At 34.7% G+C, this 21,275-nt stretch overlaps 1 protein-coding gene across 1 annotated transcript in view; it reads left to right on the top strand.

Moving 5' to 3' along the window:
* Nucleotides 1-21,275, top strand: part of Znf804b (zinc finger protein 804B) — a 479,575-nt gene that overhangs the window by 436,664 nt on the left and 21,636 nt on the right. The gene's annotated exons all lie outside the window — the stretch shown is intronic.

The following is a 21,275-nucleotide window of genomic DNA, read 5'->3' on the forward strand; positions in this document are numbered from 1 at the left end:
AACAAATGGGGCAATGTCACTCTTTCTGATGGAGGCATAGAATTCCATTGTGTATATATACCACATTTTCTTGATCCATTCATCTACTGAGGGGCATCTGGGTTGGTTCCATATCTTAGCTATGGTAAATAATGCTGCAATAAACATAGTTGTGCTGGTAGCTTTAGTGTGGTCTTGTTTGTAAACATTTGGGTAAATGCCCAAAAGTGGGATTGCTGGGTCGTAGGGAAGCTCTATGTGGAGTCTTTTGAGGAACCACCATACTACTTTCCAAAGTGGTTGAACAAGTTTACACTCCCACCAACAATGAAGTAAGGTTCCCTTCTGTCCACATCCCCTCCAGCATCTGTTGTTGTTAGAGTTCTTGATTTTTGCCATTCTAACTGGGGGGAGGTAGTATCTCAATGTTGTTTTGATTTGCATTTTCTTTTATGACTAGGGAGGTTGAGCATTTCTTCATGTGTTTATTGGCCATCCTTCTTTCTTCTTCAGAGAAGTTTCTCTTTAAGTCTTTCGCCCACTTATTTATTGGGCAATTGTTTCTTTGAGGATTTGTTGTTAGGGGATTTCAACTGGCACAGCACTAGCCTTGTAAGCAAAAGCTGAAACTTCAATACACACACACACACACAGAGCGAGGAAAAGGTACTCAGAACTCTTCCTTAATCACAATATTTATTATTTTATGCATTCTTTAATTATTATCTTTCTGGAGTTTACTTTTGAAACTTTGATTATATGTGGTTGAGAGTTGGTCCTGTATCTAGATTTAGACATTGAAACTCCAATTTCCGATGGGGAACCTATCTACCAGCAGATACACCCCAAATTATAACATAATAGAAATAAACATTTTTATTATCAAGATGATGTACAGAGGGGTTACAGTTACATAAGTAAGGTAATAAGTACATTTCTTTTCAACCTTGTTACCCCTTTCCTCATAATGAACAACTAAATAAATAAAATTTAAAAATGATGCTGGATAAGAAATGTGCTCCTTGCCTTACTCAACTGTAATTCCTCTGTACAACATCTTTACAATAAAACAAAAATTAAAAAAGAACTCAAGAAAAACCAAATCAACTTTTAGTAATTGCTTCCAAATTTCCTCCTCTTCCTGTGTGTTTATTCTATCCCAAGATTTTGCCAAATTCTTAACTAAAGTACCTGGAGGATTAGAGCCAATGTTGGCTTCCCTCTTTCCTATATGCAAATACTTCAGTATTTCTGCAAATCCCACCCAGGTGAGACTTCTTTGGAGCTTTTTGTCTACTTACAGAAACATTGCAAAAATTGCATCCTGAGGCCTTTGTAAACTCTTCCAATGGTTTCTTATGTGTTTGCCATCTAATCTTCCAAGAAATATGAACAGCACTGCATTATTTTCTGCCAAATTCATCTTTTAGGAAACTAAAGATTCTTTTAAAACTAAAATCTCTATTAAGTCTTTTTAAAGGCTCAAAATCATTAACATTGGTACTTTAATTAGTTCTCTTTTCCATAATAATCCTATAAATCCATTTTTCATATTTCAACTACATTAAGGTATTTGACAACCTTCTAATGTATCATTTACTCACTCTCTATTTTGGCTCATGCTGTTCTTTCTACCAGAAACAAACACCTCTCCCCACTAAATTTGTACTGACTCTTCTAGGTCATAAGAACTAGAAAACATCTAATATAGCCCAAATGCAATTACATTCTAATTATCTAAACAAATTAGAGCAACTTTATTTTCAATTTTGTATTTGCATATTTTCAATTTTCATGTTTGAAAATAATTTATGTTATATGCACTTCAAAAATGAAATTGAGATTTCCTCAAAATTGACCAAAAATTGTTAGCTAAAATTTATGTCTTTATCTATCTAATGTGGTGAATTTGTTCTCTAAACACAAGTAAAACTGAAATCCCAAGAGAAATCTGTGTTATACCTATTTGAAGGGTATTCTTTACAATTACAAAGGTAACAAGTTGAAAGTATGTCACTATCTCAAAAATTGATTTTTTGTGCATTCTTCAAAATAACTAGGCAAATTGTGTCTCTTTGTTTACATTACTTCTTAAAATGATTCTTTGAACTATACTTGGAACATGGAAACTCTGAGAGTTTTAGAAAAAAAGAATTTATCTTCCTCTCTCTATCCTGCTCTCAGATTTATGGATGGAATAGTTTCTTAAAAGGAAATGTATATATATATATATATATATATATATATATATATATATATATATATATATATATATAGTGTTATATATATATAACTATATAACTATATATATAATATATAACTATATAACTATATATATATATATATATATATATATATATATATATATATATATATATATATACAGAGACACACACAAATACACACACATATATTCTATCAAAAGATCCAGAATACTAAGAAAGCACTTAACTCTCCAGATAGAATAGTGGAGAGACAGACTCCAATACTATTTATCTTCTCTTAGTCTTAAGACCAATGCATGTATGTTTCCTTTGTGCTTTCTGACAGTGTTTGTAAAGCACAGAAAAACAAATGCTGTTAAACGTATTTTCTTATTATATTTTTTATTGTAAAGATACTATACGGAGGACTTACAGTTACATGAGTAAGGTAATGAGTACATTTCCTATCAAACATTGTTATGTATTTTCAAATGTTTGTATAGATACCTACTTGTTTAAAATAACAGTACTGATTAAATGACTAGTTGTAGCTGATTAAATGACTAGTCCCATGTTTGCAAAAGAATTAGTTTTAATAACAAACATAAGAATTGTGTTACCATAAAATACACACTCTTACAAATCATTCTGGTGATATTTTACTAAGACCAGAGCCTAAAAGAAAACTTTAACTTCAAAGGACCCACTAAAGCAGTGACCTCATGCTATTCACTACAAAGAGGTAACATTAGACAATAGGATCATCAAATGGAAACCATGTCATGTTTAATGAAAGGAAAGCAGTAAAGTTTCTTTTCTTTCTATCAAAGGATGCTTTCATCAGGATTTCTAATGACATCTCCAGGGTGATAGATAAAAGACAAGTGCAAATGGTTAGACAAGGCTGTTTATTAACATTTTTCTTTTATAAATAGTTTCTAACAATATTATTTAAGATGCTCCAATTTCAATTTGATATTCAAATTTTATTCACCTTTAGACAACTTATAAATATTCATTGCCAAAAATTTACAAGTAGTATATTCGTGGTACTTACCTTTTGCAAAGTCTAAAATACTTAGGAATCTAAAATTTAACAACATAGGGGACTGAATACACTAATGTATTACTTCTACAATATTTTTCCTATTAATAAATCACCCTTTGTTAATATTATTGTGATATTTACCATATATCAGAGACTCAAATACTTAATGTTTTATTAATTTCTGCCTTTTCAATGTGGTAGATTTTAATTTTCTCCAGAATTTCAATTTCAATAAGAATTTAAATAAAACATCTGCATTTCCCAAAATCAAGCACAAAGAAGAAACAAACTAATGTTGGGCCATTTCTCTAAAGAATGCAAAATGACTACATACTTAGAGTTGTTATTTTCTGCATCAATACAATTACACATTAGTTTCAATAAAAGGTTTTCTATCTAGGTCAAATTAGAGTCATAGTTTACATTTTCAGTTAGAAAAGGTTTTCCAAATCTGCTCATTGACCATAAAAATTGCTTATACTAGGACTTCATCCTTTTTACACCTCTCTACTGTGATAGATGACCATTTCACATGTTTTTTCTCTACCAAATTTGCCAACACTATTCTAGCAGTCTTCATTGTCCACTGATGGAATTAGCATAGTCAGTCAAAGGAGTCAAATGTTTGGCAAAAAAGAAAGAACAAATTAGTCAAGTATCACTGGCTCACAATCTAATCCATTCCTATCAATGGAGGAGGCTGTGACCTGGGGGATTGAGACTGGGCCAGGCAATGCAGAACAAAAAACAAAACTCTACCTCCAAAATAACTAGCACAAAGAAGGTTGTCCAGTGCCAGTGACTCATGCCTATAATCATTAGCTACTCATGAGGCTGAGATCTGAGAACTGTGGTTCGAAACTAGTGAGGGCATGAAAGTCTATGAGACTCTTATTTCCTGTAAACTACTGTACTCAGAAAAAAGCTGGAAGTGACACTGTGGCTCAAGTGGTAGAGTACTAGCCTTGAGCAAAAGAAGTTCAGGGACAGTGTTGTGGCCCTGAGTTTAAACCCAAAGATGGGGGGGGCAGAGGCAGGGGGGAGAGGGAGAGGGGAGGGGGGGAGATTAGAGACATAGTTCAAGTGGTCTTAGCCTAGAAAGCATTGAAGCCCTAAGTTCAAACAGCAGAATAACCCCCAAATAAGAAATTGTACAAATTTCTACCATCACATTACTGACTGTCTTGATTCTGTACTCATGAACTGCCTTCTCCCAGCTACTATGAATGGTAATTATGAATGTTATGTGATTCAGAATGAGAATCGCTGGCCACTCTGCTCCAATCTCAGCTGAGGAGTCCTTCTCATCTTGAAATCTCTTGGAGTTCAAAGCAGAAAAGTTAATAGAATGACACTTGCATTTAGTTATCTAAACAGACATCTAAAAATTAAAACATTTGATCAGTCCCTCTTGATCATTCTACAAATTGCAGTATTTACCCAAAATTTTCCTGGAAAATGAGAAATCAATTTGTCAGGTTCCACACTTTGATTTCCTTCTTTCACATTACATGACACATCAAGAAAGCCTGTTGTTATTACTATGAAAATGTAGTGACATTATCACTAACATACTGGGCTAGTCTGAAAAGCTGCAATACCCATATAACCAGAGTGCTCTCCCACATCGCTTCATTTGAGCTATTCTCCCAAGATTATCCAATTTGTTCTAATCAGGATCAAAGCCCTTTATCCCTTCTCCAGTTTCAAAGTATAAACCAAAGCAGATAATGATTTGCCTTCGCATAATCATATGATTCTTAATCAATGCTTTCTAGGCTCATCCCACTTCTAGGTAAATTACTTTCTTGGAGTTCTTCCACTTTTAGTGATCACTGCCCATCATGTACTTGCCACAAAACTTCATATTCTACTTTATTTCAAATCTTAGTTCACTCTACCTTTCTCAATAGAACTTTACCAATTTTCTGTTTCATCTTTTTCTATTTCCTCTCTTCCCTTTCCATTTTATTTTTATAGTTTTCATCATCTGTTATGATATATACTTAATATTTTAGTTTACTTCTTTCCTTAGTTCTATAAAAGTGGCCCAATTAATTTTCAAGAATTACTCTACGTGAACTTATGTAGGCATAAATGTAAGATTATATATTTTATATGGAGATCTATATAGCCTGTTTTCCTAAAAAGACTCTGAATATACACTTGCAAATCTAGGCTGAATGTAATACAAGTTCAGAATGAAAATTCCCCTAAGATTTATTGTATTTTTCTAGGAAGAATTATGAAGATATAAATATTAATTTAATTCTAAAATTTAAAGCAAAATCTTTATTTTAGAATATAATAGGGTAGAACATAAACTAATGGTATATTCAGATGATATTTTATGCATATTTAAAAGTTTAAATATATCTGTAGCAAGACAATTAAATCACAAAAACTTGCCTGATAAGTACAAGTGAGTTTAAATTGCTTTGAAAGACATTTGGTGGATCTCAACAGACACCTTCAACTTTGGAAGAAATCAAGATTTACCTTGCTGTAGTTTAAGTATGAAATGTTTCCCCACAGGCTCTGCTACCAGTGCTACTCTAGAAGGTAGGAGAAACTTTAGAAGTTATGTCAGGAAATGTCACTAGGGGTCCTGGCTTTGAAGGGCATACCTTGTCTCCATTCCCTTCCTGTCATGCTCTCTGCCTCCTGTCTGCCAAGAGATGAGCCACTATGTTTGAACATATGCTCCCTGTCATGATATTCATCCTTAGCTCAGGCTCTGAAGCAACAGGGTCAAGGGTCATAGACTGAAACTACGGCAAATGTGAACCCAAAGATATCTTTTGCTTTCTTAGATTGTTTCTCTGGGTATTTGTAACAATGACATAAAAGTAAGGCAGAAATTTGGTACTAGAAAACAAGGGGTCATTGTTACCATGCAACCATGTGGTTCATTAGTCTGTGAACTTGTGGGAAGAATTTTGAAAAGGCTAGAGAAAGAATATCATAAGCAAAATATACAGAGTTGGATTTAGTTGGTGCTCAGTAGACCAAAATATCATTTATAAAATGTGAGAGTGAAGACTGAGCTAGCTTATCATGTTGAAGATGTGTAAAAGGGCTCTATTGAGAATTAGACTAGAAACCAACATATATTTGTCTGCATTTTATCCATATCCTGAGACTTTGTGTGAAGTTAATTTTAAGGTGATAGACTAATCAGATAGACAAGATTTCAAGGTAGCCTAGTATTAACACTGTGATTTGTTAAAGTAACTTCTTTTATTTAGTTTTATACTAAGAACCTCAAGAAAAAAAAAGTCAGGGTAAAAAGATTTGCAAAATCTGCAGTTTATCCAAGAAAGAGCATGTAAACAATTGGAGCCCAAGAGACTACACCAAAGCCAAATAGTTTCCACCAAGATAATAGGATAGATGTTTTGAGGGCATAAAAAGATTCAGAATGACTCCAGCCACCTAAGACTTCAGAGTATGAGGTTTAAACTTTTTGAAAGATTTTGGTTTAAGAACTACTCTGGGCTCCCTTGTTTATATGAGGACACCTATGAAAGTGTTTCCCCAGGCCCTGCAACCAGGCACAACAAGCACCCAGAGGACTTTGCAGTCATATTCCAAGAGGTTTCAAGTACTACCTGAATTGACTACAGACCTTTGGCTTGTATTCACAGTGCTGGTCTTGCAGTCATGAAAAATGTGAGTGTCAGGGTAATAGACTGCCACACAGATTTCAGTAGAAACCTGATAGGGCAGGCAATGAGTGGTATAGACGGTCAGGGATCCTATAGACATTCCCTGAGAGACAAATGCATGAGGCTGCAATGGTGATGCCTAAAGGTACAATGGGGGTCAAGGAAGTAGGAGTGGCCAGCTGTCATAAGGGATGAGCATAGCAAGATCAAGAGTGTGCCCATGGGAGCAAAAGCTTCCATGTAGTGATGAGATATTTCATGCCTTTTGGGGGGGCTCTTATCATGTTACCTCTTGTCCTGATGCTGGCCACTATGCGGTAAGATTCAATGCCCTGTGAGCTGTTAGTCTTACTTTCATTCTGATTTTTTTTCTTGCTAATTTTCTACCCCCATGAGAATGTTTACTTGGTCATTTGTTATGTTAGGTACGTATAATTTTCTTTTTGGTTTTGCCAAGGCTGAGTGTGGTACGTTTTTTTCTTTGTTTTTTTTTTTGTCAGTCGTGGGGCCTGAGCTCTGGGCCTGAGTGCTGTCCCTCAGCTCTTCAGCTCAAGACTAGCACCCTACCACTTGAGCCACAGCACCACTTCAGGCTTTTTTCTGCTTATGTGGTGCTCAGGAATTGAACCCAAGACCTCATGCATGCAAGGCAAACACTCTACCACTGAACCAACTTCCCAGTCCTGGTACATTTTATTTTTTTAAAAAAATGGAAAAAAAATTTACAATTTGGCAGAGTCTTGCAAACATGTTCATTCATTTTGAACAATGAGCCCAATTCCTGCTAAAAGATCAATCCCAAATAATGTTTAATGTAAATTCTCAGTGAATATACCCACAATGCAGTCTTCTTGAATTTCAAGAGCCACTCTAGCTCCTCTGAAACTGTCAAACATAAAGCAAGGTGGTGATAAAACTTTGAGCAGCTTTCTCCATAGAAGTTGTTGACCTGAGTCTCAATCCAAGCCTTAAATAAGGAAAGCATGGTTTTCTGTCTCAACATTTTTAACCTTATTAAATATTTTCACTTTATTTGGAAATCAATTGAATCAAATATGACTACTTGTTGCTTTTCTTGCTTTGTATTAACTAATAATTATGTACACACATTTAGGCTAAGAGCCAAGCAATGTAAGTGTAACATAAACGTTTACCTGTTCATATTTTCATGAAAATTAACTTGTATAATACCATTTTAATTAGTGTAGGTAGAAGTGTTCTGCATGACCAGGTCATAGTCTCATAGAACACATAATACAAATATGGTTTAATTCCCTTCTCTAACATATTTAATGGCCTCCTAGTAGATTCAATTAACTGGATACATGCTGTACTTGAGCTGCAAACTTAGAAATACATGTCATTCTTTCATTAATGAAATATTTTTTCTTTAGTCACTAAAACTTATTCCCAGAGGCACGTGACCCTACTCTTTAAACAGATAAGAATAATTGCCTGCTAAACATGTTAAGTAATAGGCATATATTTGAGAGTTATTCTTCTAAAATGAATGGCTTATGTCTACAGTCGAATTATCAAGTTAGGAAATTTTAAACTGAAAGGACATTATTTTTTCTGTTTTTTATTGGCTTTTTATTGGTTATACAAAACAGCATTTCATTTTTCCATCTCCACACATGTTCACCATCTGTACTAATTGATTTTATTCCCCTCTATCCCACTTGCCGACATCATTTGCCCTAAAAAAAATCACAGCTTCAACAGATTTCCTTGTTTAATTTTCATAGTTGAAAATAATCTATCTTGGCATTACTTAACTTCCTTTTTCTTCCCCAACAGCACACCCTCCTCCAGTTAATCCTCATCCACACATAGTCTATTTCTCTTCCCTTCCATTCTCCTATTGATCATTAGGTGTGAACATTATTTTCTAATCTCCAAGTTCAAATTGTAAAAATTATATCAATAATATCCTTTAGAGCAATTGCGTCTTTCTAGAATCCAATCCAAGTATACATTTATATATGTGTGTGTGTATATATGTATATGTATATATAAAATACTTTAATATCTATTAATCTGAAATTGTAAACCACTCTTATTTGTTGCCAGTTATATATTTAAAATATTTAACTATGTGTAGTTTAATTTTATAGCACAGTATGCAGCAGGACGTCTCAAAATAATTTATTGCAGATGTGGGATAAGGAAAATAAGAGGGATTAACAACAAATATTTAAAAGTTTATAATCATTCAACTTAATCCCTGGATTGTATTTTTCCACACACATTACAAATTTACATTCAAACCACTCCTTATTTGTACTTATTCCCTAGGCCATGAGAAAAGGAAAGAAACTGTCCAAGATTTTTATATAGAAAATGAAGGCATTTCGTTGTTTGAGCTTCCCAAGTATATTTCAATAGCGATTTACATCAATATTAGTACTTTTTAAGGAAAATTTCCATACAGTGAATGATATATACCTTTCATAATATCACCACTATGAAGGTAGGGGACATACTATTTCTTTTATTGGGGGCATAAAATGTGTCTTTTATGTTTAGCTTCTTTTTTCCAGCAATGACAATATAATAATCCATGTTTTCATTATTTCACAATAATTTAGTAGCCCATGTTTTTTATTACTGAATGATAGTTCAGATAGTAAAATGTATCTATTTGTTACTCTTACTGATTTTTTTTTGTTTTTTGGGGGGTCCAGTGGTGGGGCCTGAACTCTGGGCCTGGGTGCTGTCCCTGAGCTCTTCAGCTCAAGGCTAGCACTCTACCACTTGAGCCGCAGCACCACTTATGGTTTTTTTTCTTTTTGCTTATATGGTGCTGAGGAATTGAACCCAGGGCCTCAGGCATGCAAAGCAAGCGCTCTATCACTGAGCCACCTACCCAGCCCCACAAATGTTGAGTTTTACAGAAACCAACAAAACTATTTCCAAAGTGGTTGGTCCATGATGCATTTAGGCAGTTTTGTGTGATATTTGCTAATTCAATAACAAGCAAAATAATTGGTATGAAAAAATAGAAAAATGGCATGACTTTATACTGTTTAATTCCATATCAACTAACTTAGAAAAATATGATATGATCTTAGTACCCATCAGTCCTATTTTCACAGATACACACCCTCATCTAAAGAGTTCTAATCAGAATCCTCACTTTCTAAACATTCAACCCTTCTCACCACCACTTTATCTCCCAGAGCTAGTGACCTATAAATTGCATAGTTAAAATTTTATCCAAAAATCTTATGAATAAATAGTATATTTTCTTTTTTATATATTTTTATTTTTTATTGTGAAAATACCATACAGAGGGGTTACAATTACATGGACAAGATAATGAGTACATTTCTTATCAAGCATTGTTGCCTCCTCCTTTGTTTCCCTTACCATCCATTACCATTCCGCTTCCCCCCTACCCCCTCCACCCCCCACCCCCCTGTGTGCCAAAGTTGTAAAGTTCATTTTTCAACATAACGTCTTGTACATCTCATTGTTGCAATGGGTCCACCTGTATCCCTATTTAAACAATTTGTTTTGTCCTTTCCCCTCCACAAATTATACCAACATCAAATACAGTGAAAACAGGGGTTAGACTGTGGGGGAGGGACATACAAAGAAAGCAACATTTATCACAAGCTTAACTGAGAGAATTGATGATCACAGGAGAGTTCTATCTGACCTAGAACTCTACACTATGTTCTATTACCAATTTACAAATTCCCAATACTAGCTATCTGGAATATGTTGTTTTGCCAATAAAGAGTTCATATGGTGAAAAGAAGGCCATTGCTTGTTTGTTTGTTTGCTTGCTTGTTTTACTGCTGAAACTATGATGAAAATACTTGCTTCTTTTTAGGAGTCTCATTCCCATTTTTAAGCTGTATGAGCCAACTGAAAGCACTTCAAGAAGTAACAGATCATATTTTTACACCTTTAAGATATTGCAAAAAAAAAGAAACTGTTCCAAAAGAACAGTAACAAAAGTCTAAACCACTTCATTCAGAATGCCGTCTAACAATTTGCACACTTTGGAGATGTCTGGCTTTCATGTGGATTAAACAAATTTGACTTGACTCTGTGCTCTAAAATCCACAGCTTGAAATAATGCGTTGTTTTATTTTGCCTCAGTAACTTAGGGTTAACTGCTTTCTCCCATTTAGGTTTGAAAAATAAAATAAATATTTCTACATTATCTATCAAACATGTTTCTTATTATAAGGAATTGAGCTACTTGTTTAATTAAATTATTAATTCCTTCAACCAAAGGAAAGTATCTTACAGAAATACATAATTTGTTTTGGTAATACAAGTGTCAAGTATATAAATAGAACTGCAATTAATGAATAATATCCCCAAAATTTAATCCTACTTCCCACATAGCCCCTGCTAGCTCTACACTGCCTCTTCATTTAGATCAGGACACCATCACAGCTGCTTGATTAGTTCCGTGGCCTTGACTATTTCCCCTTTTTGTCTATACTACTTATACTGCCTAAGTCCTTGTCTATGCTACTATTATTTCTATTTCTTAGACATAATTAGTATATCCATGTCATTCCTCTGCTTAATACTTTATATTGCCCTCCTTTCCATGGTACTACATGTTTCAAGATCTAACCTAGTCTTTGTATGTTGTCTGAAAAATTCCTGAAGAACACATCTTACTTCTCTTCCATTGCTCGCTTTTCCCTACTTTTTATTTCTTTTCTAATTGTCACTATAGACTTCCTCTATTGTAACCTTATGATTATTGTTCCTTTCCTTTGTTCTGTCCCTTGATCAGTAGTAATCATAGAGCTTTTACTCTTTACCACTTAATTTCAACTTTTCCCCTGAGATATGTCAGGGGAAAGAAAATAGATGGGAAGAAAATAGATGTATTTTGATATAGTGACTAAGCCAAGACCCTCTGCTAGCTTGATACTGGATTCTGAAGATGAAGAAACATTGTCACCTGAGGAGAAATGTGGATGGTCTAGCATGAACATAGACCCTGGGTTTGGAAAGGTAATGGTGTATTTACCTAATAGAATAGAAGTCAGTTGAGGGCATGGAAGGGGGAGACTGGAGGAGAGAGAATGACAGAAGATGAACCCAGAGACAATGGAGTTTCTGCCTAATCTTGTGTTTTTAGTCTAAGATCACTTCTAAACCAGTGGGGAATTTTAACCAGGAAACTGGTTTCATTGAAAGAATGTTTTTGAACAGACTGCTGTGTCTGTTTTGTGAACAGAGCGTAGATACTTTGGTGTAAAACAACAGCTAGAAACTTATGAATGTGGAAACCAGAAAAAAAAACCCCACTGGCTAGAGTGGAAGCCCTAAGTTGTTTGTGAAAGTAAGCTATTCATGAAAGCTTTAACTTATGGAAGTATTATTACTCACGTCTTGTGATGAATAATGAGATGGGAAAAACATCTTGGGTTTATATGGAAACTGATACATTGTGTTTTTACAAGCTTTTACTGTTGTTATATTATTTGTTACAATGTCATTCAACTTATGTTAACAAGTATTCGTCTTATTACATGGAGTTTTGGTGATCTGGATCTCTCTCTCTCTCTCTCTCTCTCTCTCTCTCTCTATATATATATATATATATATATATATTCATAGATAAGAGATGCTTATTGTTTTTTAAAATTTTTATTGTAAAGATACTGTCCAAAGGGTACAATTACATGAGTAAGGTAATGAGTACATTTCTTATCGAGCATTTTTAACTCCTTCTTTATTTTTTCCCCTACTATCCCTTCCCTTCCCACCTCCCTAATTCCTCCTTAACCCACCCTCCACATTGTAAAGTTCATTTTCAACATAGTGTCTGTACATCTCTTTGTTACAATGGGTCAACCTGTATCCTTGTTTCAGCATTTTGTTATTTCCCTTTCCCTCCTCAAATTAGAAAAATGTATATACAAGAGGTAGGGCACCGGAATTAAATACAGTGGCAATAAGGGTCATTTATAAAAACAAAATAAAGTAGACTGAAGTAAAAGAAATGGACAGAACAATATGATAGTATGCTTGTCAATTTAATGTCACCTATTATTTCCTTATCTTAAGGAACCATGTAAACCCCATGCATTACTACCAAAACTTCCCCAAAGATCATTTCAGTTAATCTCTCTTAATCTATATGGTTTTTTTGGTGCACAACACCCAGGCTTAAATTTCTTTTTAAGACTTTGTTTCTCTTTTCATACATGCTGTTTGCAGCTAAAACAAAAAACAAAAACAAAAACAAACAAAAAACAAAAACCATCTACCCAGTGTCAGTGTTTCATGAATGCTCCAGAATTTTACCATCTTCTAGCCTTTGATACTGCTGTCTTCCACACATTAGTATCCAGCTCCAAAATGACATTCTCCCATCCTTAGGGCTTGGGATGACAGTAATGTATAGTGGTTATGATAATTAGCTTTGCCATTAAAGAAACATTAGTTAGAATCCTGCATATGTCACCTGCTAGATGTGTTGAATTTGGCAAGTCCTGAAACTCTCAAAGGGCCATTTTCCCCTTCTCTGAAATGGGGGAATGGTGGTGTCTATAGTATAGCTGTGAAAATTAAATGAGATCATGAACACAGCACTTCTTATATCAGTGTTTAGCAAATATTAAGCTTTGGATAAATGAAAGGAATCACCATCATTATTATGGTTTAGTTAATGCTAAAACTATAAATAAAACTCATGATATCAGTTTTGACTATCAAGTTGAATATGATATTACATCATCATTGCCATTTTGTTATGTGTTATATATCTGCCTAGGTTGTACCATATTCAAGTATGTTTTTATGGATGTGTGCTTATCCCATTCAGTCCTCGCTGAATGCATTACCCTTTGCTCCATCACAGCATTTTACAGAATTTGCTCATGTCCTCTTTTCATATTGATTAATGAAATCAAGCCATAGCCCTCATTCACTCTGCCACAACTAATTGGATGGGTCCTTGGATCTTGATGAAGGAATATATTCTTTCTCTTTACAATTTAGAGTCAGAGCATCTACTTGTCCTTTTTTTGGAAAGTAAAGGCAGAGCTTGGAGTGTCCATGTTCTATCTAATCCCTTACAACTAGAGAGAGGTATACTAGAGAGAGACAGAGGACCCAGAGAAGAAGAGCTAGGAGACCAATGAAGTTCTCTATGATAATTTCAGTCATCGCTTTTCTGCTCCTTGTATCAGTCCATTGGAAGTCTCGATATACTTCCTGCCAAGAGAAATAGCCTACAGCCTTCCATGAAGTTATTCCCACATTTAGTATATTTTTCTTACTAACAAAAGATCTCTTCTTATTGGAGACCGTGTACCTATCTGCTTTTTCTTCAATCACTCTTAGCTGTGTGAACCTATTTTTCATCTTCTGTCATCTCCAGCAGCTGGCCCAGTGCCTCAGAGAGCAGCAGGAAAAAATGTGAATAGCTATAACTATTTTTAACCAGTACTGATAATCTTGAATTTAGAAGAATCCTCTTCAGCAATGGAATCAGACCAATTTAAAAGTGAATCTAAATTGATTTTCCTTAACAACTTTATAACATCTCAAAAAGACTCTAGAATTTTCTACAAGATCTTGAATGTGACAAACTTAAGAATGAATACATTGGATTGAAGTACATAATGTAGTAAAAATTGGCTTTTCTTTTTAATGTTTCTTTTACATTTGGAAAGAGAGCAAAGATACTTCTGGATTGGGATCCTCCTCCAGCAAATAGTATCTTCTTTGAAGCTGAATTGTATCCCACAGGTTCCTCTTGTTAATGAAGGAGGAAGCAGATGTTTTTATGTTGCTACCATGGACTTATTCTAAATTTCAGACACCAAATCCCAAATGATCATTTCAAAGCTTTCATAGATACATGGTTTTTAAAAAAATAAGTTTGTTATTATAAAAATACTGTACAGAGGGGTTACAGTTACATGAACAAGGTAATGAGTACATTTCCTATCCAGCATTGTTGCCTCCTCCTTTGTTTTTCCCCCACCATCCTGTGCCTCCCACCTCCTCAACTACACCCCCGCCTCCCCACTCTGACAAAATTCATATGTCTGGGGCATGCAGAAAAGGTCAGATAAGATGATGTTAAGCGAAATGAACCCCAAGATAGAGACACAAGTGGTTTTTTCTTTCTTTCTATTGTTTCTAACGTATTTATAAGGTACCATGTGATTTTTTTTTTGCTTTGTATGTCCTTCCCCCACTGTATTTGATGTTGGTTAGAATTGGGGGAAGGGAAGGGAAAAAACAAAATGTTTAAATAGGGATACAGATTGACCTATTGCAACAATGAGATGTACAAGACGTTATGTAGATGCATTTTTTAAAACTACAACATATGCAGAAGGAAAACACAACTATTGAAATACACTATAAAGGTCTATATATAACAGCTATGAGGATAAAATGTCATTTCTCAGAGAGAGAAGGAGAGAAAGGAAAGGAGGGAGGGAGGGAGGAAGGGAGGACACTATGTAAATTACACTAAGAATCTATTAGAAATAATAGAGTAGAGCCAGGCACCAGTGGCTCACGCCTGTAATACTAGCTACTCAAGAGGCTGAGATCTGAGGATAGTGGTTCACAGCCAGCCTGATCAGGAAAGTCCATGAGACTCTTATCTCCAATAAACCACTAGAAAACTGGAAGTGGTGCTGTGGTTCAAGTGGTCAAGCACTAGCCTTCAGCTGAAGAACTGAGGGACAGCGCTCAGGCCCAGAGTTCAAGCCCCATGACCCACCAAAAAAAAAAAAAAAAAAGAAAGAAAGAAAGAATAGAGTAGAGTAGAGTAGAGATTACAAGCTAGGGCTTGAAGTAAGGCAGTTTGTACTTTAAATAGGTTTTTAGTAAGCTAATCACTGCATCTATAAGTCTGAGAAAATTGTTCAACATTGTTTCGTCTTTTCTCTTTTTTGTAGCAGTTATTGTAGTTAGATTTTCTCGTCATTTCTCTGATAATTATTAAATGTAAAAGACTATAAAGTTACATGTATGGAAACATTATATTTATAAGTAAAGGATGCATACTAAATAAGTGAATACCTCATGCCAGCTCACTTGTGCTTCATGATCTTTTTCTGATATCTGAATGTGAGGGCAGGTACAGTATTTCACAAAAAGGAAAGAGAAGGATCTCCTTACCATTGTCAAGGCCCAAATGGTACCCCTGCATTCACCTGTCAAACTCTATTCTCTCTCTAACCAGCTCCTGCCAACCTTATTTCTATTTTACTTTGCCTCATAGTTGTGATGCATAGCTATATTTTTTTAATTTGTGGTAGCTTGAAACATCTTTATCTCAACTGATTATCAGTTATTTAGCTTTTCAAAAGCATTCAAAGATGAATTATGTGAATCTGGCCCTAGTTAGATGCTATTGATTCTTTAGCCACTGATTCTGAAATCCTGATAATCAAATAGTACTTAAGGCAACCCAAATAAAATAAATAAAGCTAAAACAAAAATGACCAAAGAACAACAAAAGTTATGTTTGATATAGTAGACTTTCTCTATTAGCATCATTAGTTGTACATGAATGCTCAGTTTTGACAGATCCATATTTGTAACAACAGACTCTATTCAGATCCACCCTTTCTACTGCTTTCCTCTCTCCTTCTCACATTCCCAAAATAATTTCAACACCATCCAGGCACCAGTGTCTGAAGCCTGTATTCTCAGCCACTTAAGAAACTGAGATCCATAAAACCACTGTTAGAAACAAGAGAGGGCAAACAAGTCCATGAGATCTCATCTCCAAAAGCAATCAGCAAAAGGCTAGGCTGAGGGAATGGCTTAAGCAGTACAGCACAAGCCAAGCAAGCAAACAGAGCAAGATAAAGACCCTGCATTGAAACCTAGTACAACAAAACAAAAACAAAAACAAAAAAAAGGAAAAGAAAAATCCACAGGTTTCCTTGTTTTGTTAATCGATGAATATAAAGTAGTTCGACTGTATTTGCTATATTTCACACTCTTTGTTTGCCTTCCTGTCTATTACACTCTCACTACATCCACACAGGATGGTTTTATATTCCTATCATTTATTGTTCTTTTAGTTGTATACTGAGTGTATGAAGAAGTTTCACTGTGATACTTCACATGTGCCTCTATTATGTTACTCATAGTGACCTCTTAAATAGCTATTTCCTGTTTCTCCCTGCCTTTTATTATTCAAGACTTCATTGATTTTTGTTATGTTTGAGTATTTTTCACCCTCTGACAGTCTCTTTTCCTCTCCCCACTTCCCTAGTGCCCTCAAAAAATAAAACATTCGCCCTGCATTGGTGGCTCACGCCTGTAATCCTAGCTACTCAGGAGGCTGAGATCTGAGGATTGCGGTTCAAAGCCAGCCCAGGCAAGAAAGTCTGCTAGACTTTTATCTCGAATTAAGCACCAGAAAACCAGAAGTGGTGCTGTTTGTGGTTCAAGTGGTAGAGCGCCAGCCTTGAGCTGAAGAGCACAGGGACAGCGCCCAGGCCTAGAGTTCAAGCCCCACAACAGACAAAATAAATAAATAAATAAGTAAAACATTCCACAATAACACTTTATCAATATATGTATATACCGTCTTCACACATGTACAGATGCACCTTCATGTACATATATTCTTTAGGCCTAGCCTCTGCATATGCAAAAGAACATGCAACCTTTGGCCTTTTCTTTAAAAAAAAATTAATTCAGCTCATTTTAGGGATAAACTAAAGAAGAAAATTGCATGAAAGTAGAGACAGAAACTACAGTTTATGGAAATGGTTATCATTCATGGAGCATTTTCCCAAATAGAGCAATCACATCCAACTTCAGTAAGAGTTAAGAATTGGGCTTTTCTCCTAAACTTAGTTTCATTGATACTACAAGGAACAGCCTTTGCAGAGATGTGTAATTGTATCTGAGGGATGCATTGGCACAAGAAGAACTGCTGAGTCAGGGAGCCACTATACACAGAAATGAAATTGTTGTTGTCAAATCACCCTTTAAAGTGATTGCAGCCTGATACATTCCCACTAAGAAGGAATAAATGTGCTTGTTTCTTCAGTACTCAATGCTAGTAGATATCATAAAACATCACGACTTTGTTCATTTGATAAGTAAAACATGAATTTTCTCTGGTGCTTACACTGCATTTCTTTAGGATAAGCTTATTGTATTGTAAAAAAATCACAATAATCTAAATAGGTTTACTTAGTACTTCTACATTTCTGCTTAAAGTTTGATGTCATAAACATTTACAGATATACAATACACAATGATTTTTGAATATAGCATTAGAAAACATATATGTATATAAAACTAAAAATATTCTTTGCTCTGAAGATATTTTTAAAAGATTGGGTTCATTCACCAAGATTTAAATCAATTCTACAATAGCCAAATTTACTGCAAATAATGTAAACGTGCATAAAATAATACATGTTTTTTTTATCATTCTTAAATGTTACACTTGAAAAAATGTTGAAACTTTAACACTGATTTTTTAATTGTGAAAATACCATATAGAGGGGTTACAATTACATGGACAAGATAATGAGTACATTTCTTATCAAGCATTGTTGCCTCCTCCTTTGTTTCCCCTTCCCATTCCTTCCCATCTCCCACTCCCCAGCCACCTCCTCCCCCCCCCCCCCCGGGCCTCCCGCCAAATTGTAAAGTTCGTTTTTCCACATAGCGACTTGTACATCTCATTGTTGCAATGGAACCACCTGTATGCCTATTTAAACAATTTGTTTTTGCTCTTCCTCTCCACAAATTATATCAACATCAAATACAACAAAAGCAGGGATTATACTGTGGGGGAGGGACATACAAAGCAACAAAGAAATCATCTTATAAATATGTTAGCAACAATTGCAAGAAAGAAAAAACATTTGAATACTTTCCTAACATCACATTATCTGACCTTTTCCGCTTGACTCATACATATACTAGTTATTGAAAATAAGGGAAACCATGGGACCAATGTTTTTTTGGGCCTGGCTTACTTCACTTAATGTAATTCAAATGGGGCAATGTCATTCTTTCTGATGGAGGCATAGAATTCCATTGTGTATATATACCACATTTTCTTGATCCATTCATCTACTGAGGGGCATCTGGGTTGGTTCCATATCTTAGCTATGGTAGATAATGCTGCAATAAACATAGTTGTGCTGCTAACTTTAGTATGGTCTTGTAACACTTTTAAAGTATCATGCAACTTGAAGTAAAGTATAAGCATGGTCTCAGTGGCAATATACTTGTTTAGAATATCTTTCAATACTTTCAGAATGCTTAAAGATACAAACAAAAAGATAGATGTATTTTTCTGTATTTACTCAGTTTAAAAACCTTCATTTCCCAAGTTCTTACATTAAGACATATCATATGTATTGTCCACAATGTGTTTAGTTATCGGGGTTTCACTTTACAAAAGCAAAAACAACAAACATATTTTAAAAATTCTAATCAGTTGCACATGAAAGGAGAAAAGTCTTTTGGGTATTTTTCAGTTTTGATGCTCCTTATCCTTCATATACAGCAATCTTAATTACATTTGCTTTTTTTTCTTTCTCAGTTGTTTCTTCATGAAACATGAGATCATGAATCTTGCATTTACCATTATATATTGTGTGCAAACAATTCTCATAAAATGCTTGAAAAAAGAAAAGATCCAGTCACTTGAGTTCTGAAAACTAGTTGTGCATTTAATAGTTCTGAATGTAGGATCCTATTCAGTGAGAATATTCCAGGCTTGATTTGTAACCAAAATTAAGCTCAGTTCAGTTTAGATTCCCATAGAAAGAGTTGAATATTTACATCGCCTTTCTAATAGGAATACTGACCTACTCCCTATATGAACTTGTGCTTTCACATTCTGGAGGTTCAAATGTATCACTATCCATTAAATGCTACCATTATTTTCCTCCAAATATCATTTCATCTATTTTTCACCACCATAATTTTTCTTTTTTGTTCACCTGGCTATTTCTCTCAGAAAAAATGTCCTGTGAAGTGCACAGATATTTAATTAATTACTTCTCTCATTTTGAACTGACAAAGTTGTTTTCTTGAAGCTGAAAAATTCAGGAAATAGATAATAAATACACGTGGCTTTGAGGATTGTATAGTCAATGAACAGTTGTGTTTCAATAATACTTTATTAACAAATGCAGGTTCAGGTCCTGATTTGGCCCATGAACTTCAGTTTGCTAATTTCCATTTCTAATACATTTCTAATATTACTAAATAATAAAAAATTACAAGTACATTAAAAACAACAGCAACAAAGATAAAACTTCTTGTGTCCCTATCTTGGGGTTCATTTCACTTAGCATCATCTTATATAGTCATATGTATATAGCTTTGACCTTTGCTGCTTGTCCTAGACATATACTAGTTATTGCAAATAAGGGAAACCATGGGACCTATGTTTATTTGGGCCTGGCTTACTTCATTTAATATAATTTTTTCCAAGTCTTTCCATGTTCTTTCCCCATGGTATAACCCCTGTTTTCACTGAATTTGATTCCAGTGCCCTTCATCTTGTATATACATTTTTCTAATTTGGGGAGCGGAAGGGAAATAACAAAATGCTGAAATAAGGATACAGGTTGACCCATTGTAACAATGAGATGTACAAGACACTATGTTGAAAACTAACTTTACAACTTTGGGTGGGGGGAGGAGTAGGGGAGGTGGGCAGGGGAAAATCAAAGGAGGAAGTAACAATGATAGATAGGAAATATACTCATTACCTTACTCATGTAACTGTAACCCCTCTGTACAGTATCTTCACGATAAAAATATATATCCTATAAAAATTATAAAAGGATGTCAGTATAGACAAAAATAATAAAAATATTTTAAATATAACTTTCTAGATAATTTGATACCCCTTATCAGTGGTATCCACTAAAATATCCTGGTGGAAATAAACCTTAAAAAACAGGAGAGGAAAGGTAGCAAATTTGATCAAAATCCATTATATTGTTATTGTAAATGTTACAATGAAACCTTTCTGTACTTTTATTTATGCTAATAAAAATAAGTGGAAACTTCCATATTCTGTTTTACAGCTTGGTGACTAAGATCTTGAGGAGGGAACTATATAACTGAAACATTGGGATTACTTGAACACTAGCTTCTGCCATTCCTTTTAGCAACACTTATCAATTTTTGTTGGACAGATCTCCTGTCATTTACTCAGTGTTCATTCTACCCTGTCTCTTTACTGACAAAAGCTGGACTGATTTCATGGGATGGCTAGATACTTCACTAAAAACCAGAATTTCTCATTCACCTTACTTAAATGTCAGTGATAAATGACATTCTTTAGCAAATGACATGAGAGCTTTCAAGAAGGTCTTATTGTTAATATAAAAAAGGAAAGAGGGCTGGGAAGGTGGCTCA

Source organism: Dipodomys merriami, unplaced genomic scaffold, assembly GCF_024711535.1.
Source record: "Dipodomys merriami isolate MVZ:Mamm:240054 unplaced genomic scaffold, mDipMer1.0.p SCAF_5, whole genome shotgun sequence".
NCBI classification, from domain to species: Eukaryota; Metazoa; Chordata; class Mammalia; order Rodentia; family Heteromyidae; genus Dipodomys; species Dipodomys merriami.